We start from the raw sequence: 14,855 nt of genomic DNA on the forward strand, positions 1-14,855 counted from the left end.
CAGAACCTCCCTACGTGAAGAAGGAAGCAATTTTTTAAAGATTTTATGTATTTATTTTTAGAGATAGGAGAAGGGAGGGTGAAAGAGAGGGAGAGAAATATCAGTGTGTGGTTGCCTCTCACATGCCCCACACTAGGGACCTGGCCTGCAATCCGGACAGGTGCTCTGACTGGGAATCAAACACATAACCCTTTGACTCACAAGCCAACACTCAATCCACTGAGCCACACCAGCCAGAGGAGGGGGCACATTTCTTTAAATCTCCCAACTTTATGTCACAGAAGTTAAAGTCCAAGTGAGTGCAGGTTAATGGTTGACTTCCACATTCAGCCTCAACCTGTGGTTGAAGGCTTTATGCCTCCTGAGGCAGACTATTGCTAAAAAACTTATGTCCCCCACAGATATCTAGGTGAAATACAGGGTCCAGCAGGAGTAATGCCTGCTTGAGTATGGTTGTGTTACAGAAACAACTGCCCCATTGCGTTTTTTTGTTGTTGTTGTTACTCTAGGTTCTTTATGCCTGCCAATATTTAGGACTGTGGCTCTCAATGCCAGAGTTTGGTAAAAAGAAAAGGAACCAGTTAAAGGTGATACAGGTTTAGAATAATGGTAAAATTCTTCTGTTAAATCTCACTCCCTTTAGAAATGAAGATACACCACAAACACACAGTCCTGTTCTTCCCCCCTTTGCCCAGTCAGATCAGTCTCAGTGCATTCAAAAGTATTGCCTTCCAGAAGAAAAAAAATACAGAAGTCTGCAGCTCACTTCTCCGGGTTTCTTCCTATAATCCATGCTAGGCAGGTGTCTCAAGATTCTCAGTTCTTAATCCAAAACCATGTGGCACCTCCTCAATGCTGGCCAATGAGAGTCTTTTCACCCTTTTATTTCCCTGCATGGTCCTAAATTGCCCCTCATTGTCCCTCATTTTCTCTGTCTCCCATTGTCCCCTTCCCACGTGGTGGCCCTGCCTTTTTATTTAAATCCCAGTCTGGCACCTCCTCTGTAACCCCATTTATGACTCCTTCCTCAATAGCTAACATCTGCTTGCACTCCTGAATCCTCTGCCTTTCTTGGTTGCCATAGCTTGGGCTGGCATGGCCCCTGATGCAGAGGCTACCTCCAAGCCTCCCAGCTGCTGTCACTGGTGCAGGAAACCCCTCTGGCTACATTGCATCATGGGTTAGAGCCATACCCATCCCCCTGGCCTTCCACAGGAACAGGTTTTAATATTATTAAAACACTGGCCAAGTTACCTGTTATAGTTGGTAGGGTACATGAGTGTCTCACATGAGATGGACAGCAATTTGAACATTTCACCTAAAATGTCATATGGTGTGCTTGAGTGTGATATTGTTATGTTATAGAATTACATGCTTATGCTTTTGTAATAAAAGATTTTATAATAAAAGGGGAGTTATTTGTGCTGGAGCCTGTATATTTCTCTTGATTGCCTACAGTGACCATATCTGTTCTCTTTACTTTCATATTTTATCATTATAACTGTACTGAGGTACTCAGTACTTATTGAAAAGACAATTAAACAAAAACTATTGTATTTGCATTTACATAAATCCTACCCATCCATATTCGGTTGCATAGTTTTCCTCCAGGATTCATGTCCCACCCAGAACCTCAGATTGTGACCCTATTTGGAAATAGGGTCATTGCAGATGTAATTAGTTAAGGTAAGTCCATATCAGAATACAATAGTCCTTTAATCCAACGGGACAGATGTTCTTATAAGAAGAGACTCAGAGACACATGAAGGTGGATCCAGAAATTGGAGTCATCCTGCAAAAGCCAAGAAATGCCCCAACAGGCTACCAGCAAGCATGAGAAGCTGGGAGAGAGGCACGGGAAAGATTCTCCTTCTAAGTTCCGAAGAAGGACTCAACCTTGCCAATATCTTGATTTTCTCAGTGTAACAGGCTGCAGCCAAGGTGGGGGGCAAATAGGGATTTGTAATGGGGACCAAAAGAGCTTAGAGATAATTGGCTCCACACCACAGGAATGCTGGCAGCTGTGGCCAATTGTGGAAGGAGTCAGAAATGGGACTGCAGAGGAAGATTGGTGCTGGGATTTAAACCCAGGTATGGCAGCCATTTGGTGTCTTTTTTGGATCCCTGAGTCTTTTTGGGGACCACTCGGCTTGGGTGTCTTGTTGGGATCACATGGCTTTGGCAAGAGTCAGGACCACGCAGCTTTGGAAGTGCTCCCTTTTTGCCATGTGGATGGTGCCGGGAGCCTGAATCATGGACTTCTAACTTCTTTTCTGAGATACAATACCCAAGACTGGGCAGAGGGAGAAGGAAGGACTGTGTTCGCTTGTGGGTATTCTAAAGAACTTTAGTCTGCGTAGCTTTTAAATAAATAATAATTCCTTTCACCAGTCTCTGGCATTGAGAGACGTCTTTCTTCTGGCGGTGGGCAAAGTGAACCTAGTACAGGGGAGGAACCCCCTGAGAAAAAAGGGGGGGTCCTTTATATCTTTCAGCTCCCCCCCTCACTGCTGGTCTGTTCTGTAACATCAGGACTTCTAGCCTGGACAGTGAAAGAATAAATTTCTGTTGTTTTCAGATTTCCAGTTTGTGATGCTTTATTACAGCAGCCCTAGGAGGCTACTCTGCCATCTTTCTACATTTAGTTCAAATGCTCTCCATTCCTTAAGTCACCCTTGATTCCCACTACACTGAGCATTCAAGGAGGAAAAGCTCTTTTTCTTATTTGTAACCTTACTGTCTAAAGAGCAGCTTACAAGTACAATTGGAAATTTAGTATCTGCTTTTGAAAAGATGATGCTACTTCTCCCTGGAAGCAATCTTCTCCTCTTTTGAATGCTTACAACACTTAAAGGAAAATTTAGAGGTCAATTCAAGTTAGTATCAGAACAAAGTAATGACTCTAGTGGAAAAATGCAGAACAAAAATTGCAGTACATAATAGGTAACCAGTAACTATAGACTAAATTGATATAAATGTTCTAAGACAGTATTACACAACATTTTCCATGATTTTTAGGAACTATGTCAGGCTTCTTAGTATTTTTCCAGGAAGCGCTTATGTTTTTTCAGGAATTCTTGAAATCTACAAACATCCTCCTCCACATCCACTCAGGGATATGGGATATTGACAGGAAGAATGTGATTGGCATTCCCTTGTGGTGCACTCTCTTAGGAAAAACCCAGCTTGCATTCTTTATGGTTACCATAACATCCTACATGTGGAAGTGAACACGATAAGAGAACTGGTGGTGGGGATCCCTCTGTTCTAGTAGTGGAGAATAGTGATGTAAAATACCAGTTGAGAGCAGAAAGCTTGATGTTTTATTTGCATCCTCAGAAAACACCCTAGGGTCTAAGAAAAAGAATAACCCCTCATTTTTACTGTTCAGTTTATACCAAAATACAATCATAGAAATCTTATTTTTTCCCTGGATTTTCTGTCTCAGTTTTCAGTTCCCTGACAAGCTTATTATGACAATACAGACCTAGAGAATGATCAACATTCTCCTGAAAAATACAAACCTTAGCGACACATTTCACAGTATATGATTTGAGATGCTCATCCTTGAGTGTGCATACTGCTCTAAATTATCACTGTTGCATCAAGATATATTGATATTAAATATCATAACTAGTGTTTTGTCACCCTTAATATTTAACTTTTAAAATTGGATTCTCTCAAACATTTACCAACTGCACATTATTATCTCTGGAGGAAAGAATATTTGGGTAATTGGGAACTCTAAAATGTTGATGTAGGGATTTATGATTTGAATAAAATTGCCTTCTGCAACATGAATTTTTGAGAGACTGGAAAAATTCTTATATCCCCAGAATATTCAGAATTTATGAAGTGTATCAAAATATATTCAGATTTATACTGAGTCTTTATTGCATTTTTCGTTTAACAGAGTTGCTTCCTTTGATCTTTGATCCCAAAAGACTCAACCCAGCACACTATCAGATTGAACTGCAACATGCCTATTTTCATGCTAAATTAAATGAAACTTTTAAATACTGGACACTGTTTTACAAAGTATATCATGTGAAGTTAAAAAAATATACAAGAAAATTTAAAAATCATTTTTACATTTCAATCAACTTTATTGATTCATATTTTTACAGTGCTAATAATTTCACCATTCTTACCTTTACCTATAATTATTTCTCTGGCTACACTACTAAAATAATGGATGCGTTCAACTTTTAATTGTTATAATCCATTCTTCATCACTATACTATACATCAATAAATGTGTCCTTATCAAACTTTTGGGATACATTAACCCAATAATTTTTATGATTTGTATTATATTGATGAGTTCATAATAGATCTAGGCATAAGCTAAAAAGTTAGAAACCCCATAGAGAGGCAGTCTGTCAATCATGATATCCTCACACCTCTTCTTCCAACAAAGATGGATATTGGCCAAGCTCAATTTACATGTGTGGCATTACTCGAAGTAGTGTATACAATTCAAATAAGAAAGAGGCATCAAGCCCTGACTGGTAGGGTTTCGCTGGTTAGGCTTCATCTGGCAAAGCAAAAGGTTGCTGGATTGATTCCCTGTCAGGGCACATGCCTGGGTTGTAGGTCAGTTCTATGCAAGAGGCAACCAGATGATCAGTGTTTCTCTCCCTGTCTTTCTCCCCACTCTTTCCCTCTCTCTAAAAATAAGTAAATAAAATCTTTAAAAAGTAAATAAAAAAGAGGTAGCAAAATATCAAAGAGATTAAACTTTTGACACCAAGAAGGTTAAAGAAACACTTTGACTTACAAGATAATTTGTGTTTAAGTTTCTCCCAAGTAATTCAATTACTAGTTGTAAAAGGAAAACAGGTGAGAGGATTTCTGAAGACTGAAAAGTCTCCTGCTAAATAAGATGGGGTTGAATTTCATCTTTGTCTGTGATTTCAGAACCAAAAATATAAGCTTCTTGGGCGACCAAGCATTCTGACCTTTGAACTTCTCATCTTTTAGTTTCTCTGAAATGACTTATGAAAGTACAAAATTTTTTAATTTATATTATGAAAAAGGTGATACAGGTGTCCCTCATTTTCACAAAGGTTGCTTTACATCACTTTGCTCTTATGAAAGACCTACCTTTCTATCTGATTTTGCTAACCAAAAAATACCCAAAGAAGACTTTTGCTTTGAAAAGTGAAAGGGGTGTTCAAAGTTTTGTTCTTGCTGTTGTTGTTTTTCTGAAGTCATTTATAGAACCAGTGGCACCTCCGACAGGAAGAGCGGCCCCATCAAGCTCCTTCCCCTGGAACCACACTCAGCAGTATAAAGCTGCTCAGAATAAAGTTCAGAATAAAGCTGCTTTGACTTTGAACTGTGTCTGTGAGAATCTGTGCTTTATCTTGATTTATTTTGTGTATCCTTTACCAAGATGTGTCCTAAGTTGTTTCTTCACTTTACACCATTTGGGCTTAGGAAAGGTTTCAAAGGAATACTCTACTATGGGATAGCTGTGGGAACCTGTAAATCACTTGGTCCTATGTTGAGAACCACCCTGACTGGTATCAGAAGCTGAAACCCCCACCTAGGCTAAGGGAACGCCCTTGGAACTGTAAGCCAGCAAGGAGACAAAAACTTATCTCCTTGGCAGGAATGCTGCTTCTGCTGCTTCATTCATAACTGAACCCCAAAGCTTGGTCAGTTAGCCAAAGATGGGTAAGATTCCCCAAGGGGGGAACGACCTAAGACAGGCACGATCACTTGGTAGGCCCCCCAAAAGGAGGACTTTGGGGGCTGCAGCAAAAGCGGGTGATGGACCCTTGCTCCTCGGCTTTGACATAGCCTGAGTTCTCATCCTCTGGGAGAAAATCCCCTTATCTCTTGGTTGCCTTAGTTTCCGTGCTCCACCTAAGCCTGAAACGAGGACAGGGTGGTGTAGCTCTGTGCTGAAAAGGGCGGATTCCCTGGGTGATCAGGCCTAAGAAAGAACATGTAAATTACTGTGAAGCCTGCTTTGTTTAGAATGCTCTCAGTTGAATGAGAGGGGTCCAAGGAGGAAGTTAGTTTGTTCCTCAAAGTCTTACAGCTCTTTGACCCCGACTCAAAATAGACCGGCGGAGTTCTTAGTTTTCTATGGTTCCTTACTTCCTTATAATGAGTACTGTACTTTACCTGAATTATTATGCAAAATGAGCCCAATAAAAGCAGGTTTGGACAGTAAATCCACATGCTCCCCACTAGAGGGGGTGGCCATTCTGTCCCTACTTCTCCACAGAAACTAGTCTGTCTCTGTGCATGTTTTTTTCTCGCGTGTTTTCGGCGAGCCATCCGCAGCGTTCCGTGATCACTGCTGGCCAGTGACCCACACATCAGTCCTAGAAAATCTTATTTAAATGGCCACACACAATGGTAAGATATAAAGATAAATTTTATTACAGGAAGCTCCAAAGGGGAAAACAAAAAACAATGTTGAAGAGGTATGAGCAGTCACTTTCTATTTTGATTGGTGATTTTCCTATTCCTTATTTTTTAAAAAAACATATGACTGTGTCATAAATTTTGAGGCTGAAGCATATGTACACATTATTTCTGTGAGCAGTTTTCCTTAGCACTCAACAGTTAAGAGAAACACCCTGAAGCTTCCATTGGGAATGAGGTGAAGGTGAAGGAGTTGTGCTCATTTTCTCTGGCTCACTTCACACAATTTCCACCAGGAAGCTTGGCTTTTGTCTGATTTTTTTTTTTTTTAAATGCTGGACTTCTGTATAATACTGCTTCTAGCAAAAAGGTTTTGAAAAAAAATTTAACTATTGATCTATTCTAATTATGTTACTTTATTTTTTATTTTATTTTTAAAAATATGTTATTTATTTTTAGAGAGAGGGGAAGGGAAGAAGAAAGAGAGGAAGAGAAACATCAATGTGTGGTTGCCTCCCATACGTCCCCTACTGGGGAACTGGCCCACAACTCAGGCATGTGCCCTGGCTGGGAATTGAACCCATAACCCTTTGGTTTGCAGGCCTGCACTCAATCCACTGAGCCATACCAGCCAGGGCTATTTTTTATTTTTTAAATATATTTTATTGATTATGCTATCACAGTTGTCCCATTTCCCCCCTTTATTCCCCTCAGCCAAGCACACCCCTTCCCATCCATATTCCTTCCATTTAGTTCATATCCACGGGTCATACATATAAGTTCTTTGGCTTCTACATTTCCTATACTATTCTTAACCTCCTCTTGTCTATTTTCTACTTACCATTTATTCTACTTGTTCTCTGTACCTTTCCCCCTTCTTTCCCCCTTCCACTCCCCCACTGATAACCCTCCATGTGATCTCCATTTCTGTGAATCTGTTCCTGTTCTACTTGTTTGCTTACTTTTCTTTTCTTTTAGGTTCAGTTGTTAATAGCTGTTAAGTTTGTCGTCATTTTACTGTTCATATTTTTTGTCTTCTTTTTCTTAGATGACTCCCTTTAACATTTCATATAATAAGGGCTTGGTGATGATGAACTCCTTTAACTTGACCTTACCTGGGAAGCACTTTATCTGCCCTTCTATTCTAAATGATAGCTTTGCTGGATAGAGTAATCTTGGATGTAGGTCCTTGACTTTCCTGGCTTGGAATACTTCTTTCCAGACCCTTCTTGCCTGCAAGGTTTCTTTTGAGAAATCAGCTGTGAGTCTAATGGGAACTCCTTTGTAGGTAACTCTTTCCTTTTCTCTTGCTGCTTTTAAGATTCTCTCTTTATTTTTCATCTCGACTAATGTAATTACGAGGTGCCTTGGTGTGTTCCTCCTTGGGTCCAACTTCTTTGGGACTCTCTGAGCTTCCTGGACTTCTTGGAAGTCTATTTCCTTTGCCAGATTGTGCAAGTTCTCCTTCATTATTTGTTCAAATAAGTTTTCAACTTCTTGTTCTTCCTGTTGTCCTTTGGCACCCCTATGATTTGGATATTGGAATGTTTAAAGATGTGCTGGAGTTTCCTAAGTCTCTCCTCATTCTCTTGAATTCTTATTTCTTCATTTTGTTCTGGTTGACTGTTTTTCTTCCTTTTGCTCCAAACCATCAATTTGAGTCCTGGTTTTCTTCCCATCACTGTTGTTTCCCTGTAGATTTTTCTTTATTTCACATAATGCAACCTTCATTGCTGCCTGGATCTTTTTTATGCTGTTGAAGTACACAGTGAATTCCTGGAACATCCTGATAACCAGTGTTTTGAACTGTGCAGCTGATATTTGGCTATCTCTTCGTTACTTAGTTGTGTTTTTTCTGGAGCTTTAAGCTGTTCTTTCATTTGGGCCATTTTTTTTTTTTTGGTCTCGGTGCACATGTTACTATAAGGGGTGTAGCCTTAGATGTTCCCCAGGGCAGGGCAACCCACATGGTTGTGTTCTGAAGCTGTATGTGGGGACGGGTCCGAGAGGGAACAGTGCTGCTTGCTCCACTCTCTGCCAATTTCAGTCACTTCTCCCTGCTACCCACATTCAAATCGGGCCCTTCTGGTGCTGATTCCCATGTGGGTGGGTTTGTGTGCATTCTAGGACCCTGTGGGTCTTGCCAACGAACTCTCCTGTGAAGCTGGGAGTTTCTCCTGCTGCTGCCTAAACCCCTACAGGTGTTTTCAGTCAGCAGCTTTGAGGCTTTATTTCCTTGTGCTGGAATCCTGGGTTTTATGGTCTATCTTGCTCCCTAGTTGTTCTCCAGGTTTATCTGCACCTGAATGTGGGACTGCCCAATCCACCAGCCTCTGCCTTGCCTGCCCCATTCCTCCAGCCTTGCCATGAGTCCTCTCCACCCAGCTGCTCATCTCCACCCCTCCTACTGGTCTGGATGAATGTTTCTTCTTTAACTCCTTGGTTGTTGGACTTCCATACAGTTCAATTTTCTGTCAGTTCTGGTTGTTTTTTCTTTTTAAATTTGTTGTTGTCCTTCTTTTGGTTGTGCAAGGAGGCACAATGTATCTACCTATGCCTCCAACTTGGCCAGAAGTCTTAATTATTTTACTTTAAAGATAAAATGTATGAACATTTGGAGATTAAGGAGTTGCACAAGGTCACAGCTATGATTTTTTTTAATTAGGAAGAGATTAAATTTAATTTTCACAGTAAAAAATTACTTTCATGGTCCCAGTTCCTGTTAGGCTTATCTTTTATTTTTCTTTATTATTCTCATGAATACAGAGCATCAAAAGACAGACAAAAATAGTCTTTTTGCTTTGCATCTCAGTACTTGAAGCACAACTATGCACACAAGACTCCAAGAGGGGCTAGTAAACAAAACCCAATTAAACTGAGTTAATTACTATAATCAGATTATATATGTCATATATATAAAATATATCATATATATCATGTTAATGATGTTTAAGTTTGATTGATATCCAACTTCTTTTTTTCTTTCTTTTTTTAATTCTTTTTCAAGTACAGTTGTCTCCATTTTCCCCCCATCACTGCCCCCCACCGTAGCCATCCCCACCTCCCACCCTCAATCCTACTATTAGATGCAATTACATGCTAATAATAAGACCCAAACTAGAATCAATGATAGTAATAATAGTAATGAGTCAAGTTATAAATTTCTAAAAGTAAAGGAGGTTGATAAAACAACACTATACAACCTCTTCTTTCTCTTAGTATTCTATGAAAAGATAATAAAGGAATTTATAAAATGGCATAAACCAAAATAAATAGAGTGGGAAAATAGTGATCCATTTATTTAAAAAAATTAACAATTATTAGAAAATGGAAAGGGAGTGAGGGAATGTCAAGTGATATAGACTCAACCTTGGCCATGTGCACAGGGTCTCCAGCCAAAAAAAGATGCTTGTCAGTTTGCAGAGCTTCAGAAACACTTTACATTTAGAAATCAGTCTATTATGTAGACAAGAATGAGGGTTCGGGCTTAAATTATGAGACTAATAGCACATAAGTAAGTGGGAGTACTTCATTCCATGTAAAAACACAGAATACATCTGCAGTCTAGTATCTATGTCTAAACAAATGTTCTTCTTTATAAATGTGCATTTAATGTCTGGGGAGAACAAGGCCCACCTGAGGACAGTGCTCCTTTCTTTAACCTGATGTGAGGGTTCTCTCAGCACAGCTGCCAGCTTTGCCCCTGAGCTTGTCTGTGAACAGGCTGCCTATGAATAGTGACAATCCTGGACTTTCTGTTTCTCCACACACACATATACATCTGAAATGAATGATCAATATACATTAGAAGAAATGAGAGGAGTTCATAATTAAACCAGATAAAAGAAAAAGAATTTAAGAAATAAGTTCAGGAAATGTAAAAATTTTATCTATTGACAAAAGCAGGATCTATGACAAAGAAAAATTATAGAAGTAGTTATTAAAGTCATTATTGACAAAATAAAATAAGCAATAGATGAAATAGACACTGAGGTAAAGAAATGTACTGGAAGATAGGACAAAAAGATGATTCAGAAAATGAAGGGAAGATTAAAAACAAAGAAGACCAACTGAAGACTCAGAGGTGTTCCAGAAAGACAGAATATCAAAAAAAAAAAAAAAAATTATGGGGCAGAAAATTATTAAAGAAACATTTAAGAAAATTTTCCATATCAGAAAGAATACATTAGCATTCAAATGAAAAGTATACAATGAATACCAAGCAAGATGTCTGAAAATGAAATTGGAAATCAAGATGTACCAATTTTAAATTACAGAATTCTAAGGATAAAGTGAAGGTCCTAAAACGATCAAAGCAGAAAAAATAGGTCAGTTACAAAGGTATGAAATATAGAGTGGCCTAAGCCTTTCTTTCTTTCTTTTTTTTTTTTTTTTTTTTTTTTTTTTAGCATCAATGACTATAGGAAGGCAATGAAGAAAAAAAAAAACCTTTAGGATTACTAGAGAAAAAAATTTCAGCCAAGAACAGTAGACTTTGACAAGCTGCAATAAAGTAAGAAGACAGGATAAAGATATTTTTATCATGAAAAGACTCAAAGAATTACCCTATGCACATTTAGGATATTAATCCAGGTTATAATCTAGTTAGGGAGTTACTGGGGTATATCCCTTATCCTGGGGTATATTAGGAATACACCCTGGGAAAAGAAACTGATCTGGTTAAAATGAAGATGTAGACTCAAGAGAGCAGAAAAGTAAGTCCTATGGTTTCACCTATGTAGCAGGCCTAAAAGTCTAAATTAGAGCATGAGGAAGAGAGCCTGAGAGATTTCTCTTGAAGAAAAAGAGATCTTGAACATTTTTGAAGAGATGGAGAGACAGTGCCTTACTTGAAGCTGCAGACATGACCAAAACAAAACCATGAATTTCTGTAAGACCAAGAAGACAATAATGCCTTTATTCCTTTTTTGTTGGTTTACATTTTAACTCTCTGGGTCAGAAGTTCTGGTCATTCATGCCAACTCCAAATCCATGAGCAAATTGCACTTGACAGTCATCCCTTCAATAGCAGAGTTGACCATCTCTTCTCAAGGACATAATAGGATTTTCCCCCAGCCTTCTGCCTGATGTGTGAGTTTTATATTTCCCCAGTGCTTTTAGGCAACCATACCAAGTGGTGTGTAAGCTAGTATGTATGTGCTTTGTTTTACTTTAAAAAAATATAAACTGTGAGCAGTTACTTTATTTACATTGCATATTCAAATAGAAATGTCTCATCTTTAAAACAACTTGCCATTGAGGAGATATTGTGCTCTAGTGGACAGCTTTAATTCACTTTATCACTCTCTCATATGTGCTAAGAGAAGCCATAATGTTCATCAACCCCTAAGCATTATTTGTAGAATTGGACTGTTGGTCCAGTTTGTATATCTGGGAAAAAAGTGCCCCTCTAGTGGCAATGTGCTGGTCACTAGTAAAGCTGATTATTTGTAAATGATTTACTCAAGTTGCTGATCAAATCGAGCCATTGCCTTTGTAAGTATCTCAGAAATTAGAACTCTGGTGAACCAGATTAACAAGAAAGTCACAGAAGAGCAGCAAATGTTCAAATTCCACTCAGTTGAAAGTCAGCCAGAGATTGTCTCTACTAAAGAAGTGAAATGTGGCTGGGTGGAGAAGACCACTGGAAAGAGAGGCAAAGGGCCAGTGGACTGATCAAAGTCCTCTTCCAGATACATTTGATGGGTGCCAATAAATATGGATTTTGTTAATGTAGGAAAAAAAAAAAAACCTTGAAGCTTAACCCCTCACTCCATGTTTCCTAAGTCCTTTTTCTTTCTAGCGCTGGGATGGGTATCAATTTCCCATAGGTATGAGGTCAGGGCTATTGACTGCTTGGTGCACTACAAAAATTATACTATTCACAATAAATGGACTATTCCTGCAGTCCAACATCAGCCAACCACACAAGCTGAAGAGTAAAGAAGATTTCTAGGAACTGGCTCTTATTCCATTTTTAAGCACAGTAGTATAGATATACCATCTATCAGCTAAAAATTAAAAACAACCCAAATCTTAGCATTTGTTAAGTGGTTAGTCAGTGGCTTGCAATAAATGTACAAACAATATCCATAGGAAACTATTTTGTGATTATAAAATATTTTAGTTGATAAGATATAGCTTAAAATAATGAGGTTTGGTTTTAGAGTGGCATGTATATGTATGTTTTGGGGACTTGGTCCTTCTGATGAGAGGTCTTTGGTATTCTGTGTATTGAAGGTTGCATAGAGTGGTGGTGTACATGCTCACATACTGAACAATAGTACAAAGGAAAGAAAGCTATGTTAACCTGAGAGCAGTGTCTCCATCCTTGTGTTGTTCACAATACTCTATAAATGGGTTTCTGTTACCCTGTATTAAACTGTTGCCCTTAGGGGGCTTTCAGTTCCACTTCTGTCAGGTTCCTTTTTACACAGGTTCAAATTTTCTAACTTGTTTGTATTTTGATGTATTTTAAATAATAAAAATTTGAAGACTTTTCAACAAATATGAATAACAATTCTTTATAAAATTTTGTTAAAATGTGAATTTAAAATAAGAACAACAAAAAAATCCCTCTTGCAAAGATGGGTATGAAGGCCCTGCATGGAGAGGTTACATTGGATATGTGAGCTATTTTCCAATCTCTTCACTAATTTACAGAAAATGCATGATAACTAAATCTCACATATAAAGTAATAGCAGGACATTATTTAATGAAATAAAAGAAAACACCATTAAATTAAGCCCCAAACCAAACAATAGTCATGTTTCCAGGATACAAGAATGGGGAAAAAGGGGCCATACTGTTGCTTTTCAATATGGACCTATTCTATTATTGTGGTCTTTGTGTAGGAATTGCTTTGATAAAATAAACAGTAAGTTTAAATGGCCATTTAATATCTCCAAGATAGGTTCTCCATAGGCAGCCCAACATGTTTTCATGTGCAAATGCTTTATTAGTAAAGTGTTTCTGAGAGAAACCAATTACAAAGTCTTCTGAGCTGGACCAGGAAGGAAAAGATTCTACCAGGGTGATTTCAGATGAAAGTCTCACCTCAGACTAATCTTATAAGATCTTGTCTCGGCTGTATATAAAGAGGTTGGGCTTTCACTCTCCACTGCAGGTTATAGACTATCTCCGCTAAGGGACTATGCAGAGGGAAGATGAGGACACAGCCTTCAGGTATTTTTGTCTCTCTGGTGCTGCAGGCAAAGTGAATGTAGTAGCCCCTGGACAGTCATCTAAGGAGGGGCAAGTGCTTGCCTTTGCAAACAAAAGAAGAGTAAACTGGGGTAGGGTGACATGGAAATGGAAAACAGATCTGAACAGATGTTGGTGGAACACCAATGATGTCTACTGCAGAATATAATTCAAGCTTGTTGGATTTGATAGTCTGGCCAGGGTTTGTAGTTTAAACTAAAACACTTTTAGCCAGTTTTTGTAGTAATGGATCATCCTCCCACCCACTCCAAACATATCTTGAACTTGGACGTTTCCTATTCTCAAACAGACAAGCTATTAAATTGTACGTAATTTATAAACTGCTATCATAAAAATAAGCTATGAGGAAGACATTGGACCAGTTAACGTGAGTAGGTTGTGGCTTGGGAAGTTGGGGTGGGACAGTAAGTCAAGAAACATTTCTAAGAGTTGATGCTGATGTTGAAGTATGTGTAAATCTTGTCTAAGCCAATAAGTGGGAAAAAAGGTCTTTCCTAGGGGAAGTCACAGATGTCAGCCAGGTGCAGAGGAGGAAACCTGACAGAGCTTGGCACATTTTGGGAGCTGATAGTTCTTCAGAGCATAAGTAAGCATGCATTCATCAACCACTTTTAACAGGGTATTTACTAAAGACAAAAAGATCTGATTATGAAAGTAGACCCAGAAAGATCTCCAAAGTATTAATATTTTCATTTTGATTTGACTTTTTAATATATTTAAAACCAATAACATTTCTAATGAATCACTCAACTGATGACCTTCAAACCCACAAGGAATTTGCCCAGTCTACTTTTCATAGAGAATACACTGCAAAATCATTGGCTTGCCATACATTTCAACCTAGTATTATCATTCACCTTTGTCAGTAATTCTTCTTAAAGACTGTCACTAATTCCAACTTCTCTATCCTTGCTTCTTGTGAACCATATTGCATTGGGCAAGTTTTATCTTTCAGAGATGAGTGTTTTCTTAATTATAAAATAAGGATATATATGTGTTTGTGTATATATTACATTCACAAAGTTATTGTGTGGATTTAAAGAATGAGACCATATGCACAATAAATTAACCAAGGGCATGACTCATGCTAGGTGCTAAACAGATTACAGTTTATTTTTTTTTCCTGATTCTGGACCCTGCTCACCTACTATAACTTCAGGAAAAGATTATTTCATAATTGGGTTTTATGTCCCTGCTTGCATTATGTACATTATTCATTCTCAGAGGAAAAACTTAAGATAGGTATT

The sequence above is a fragment of the Phyllostomus discolor genome, chromosome 4 (genome assembly GCF_004126475.2).
Source record: "Phyllostomus discolor isolate MPI-MPIP mPhyDis1 chromosome 4, mPhyDis1.pri.v3, whole genome shotgun sequence".
In the NCBI taxonomy this organism is placed as follows: domain Eukaryota; kingdom Metazoa; phylum Chordata; class Mammalia; order Chiroptera; family Phyllostomidae; genus Phyllostomus; species Phyllostomus discolor.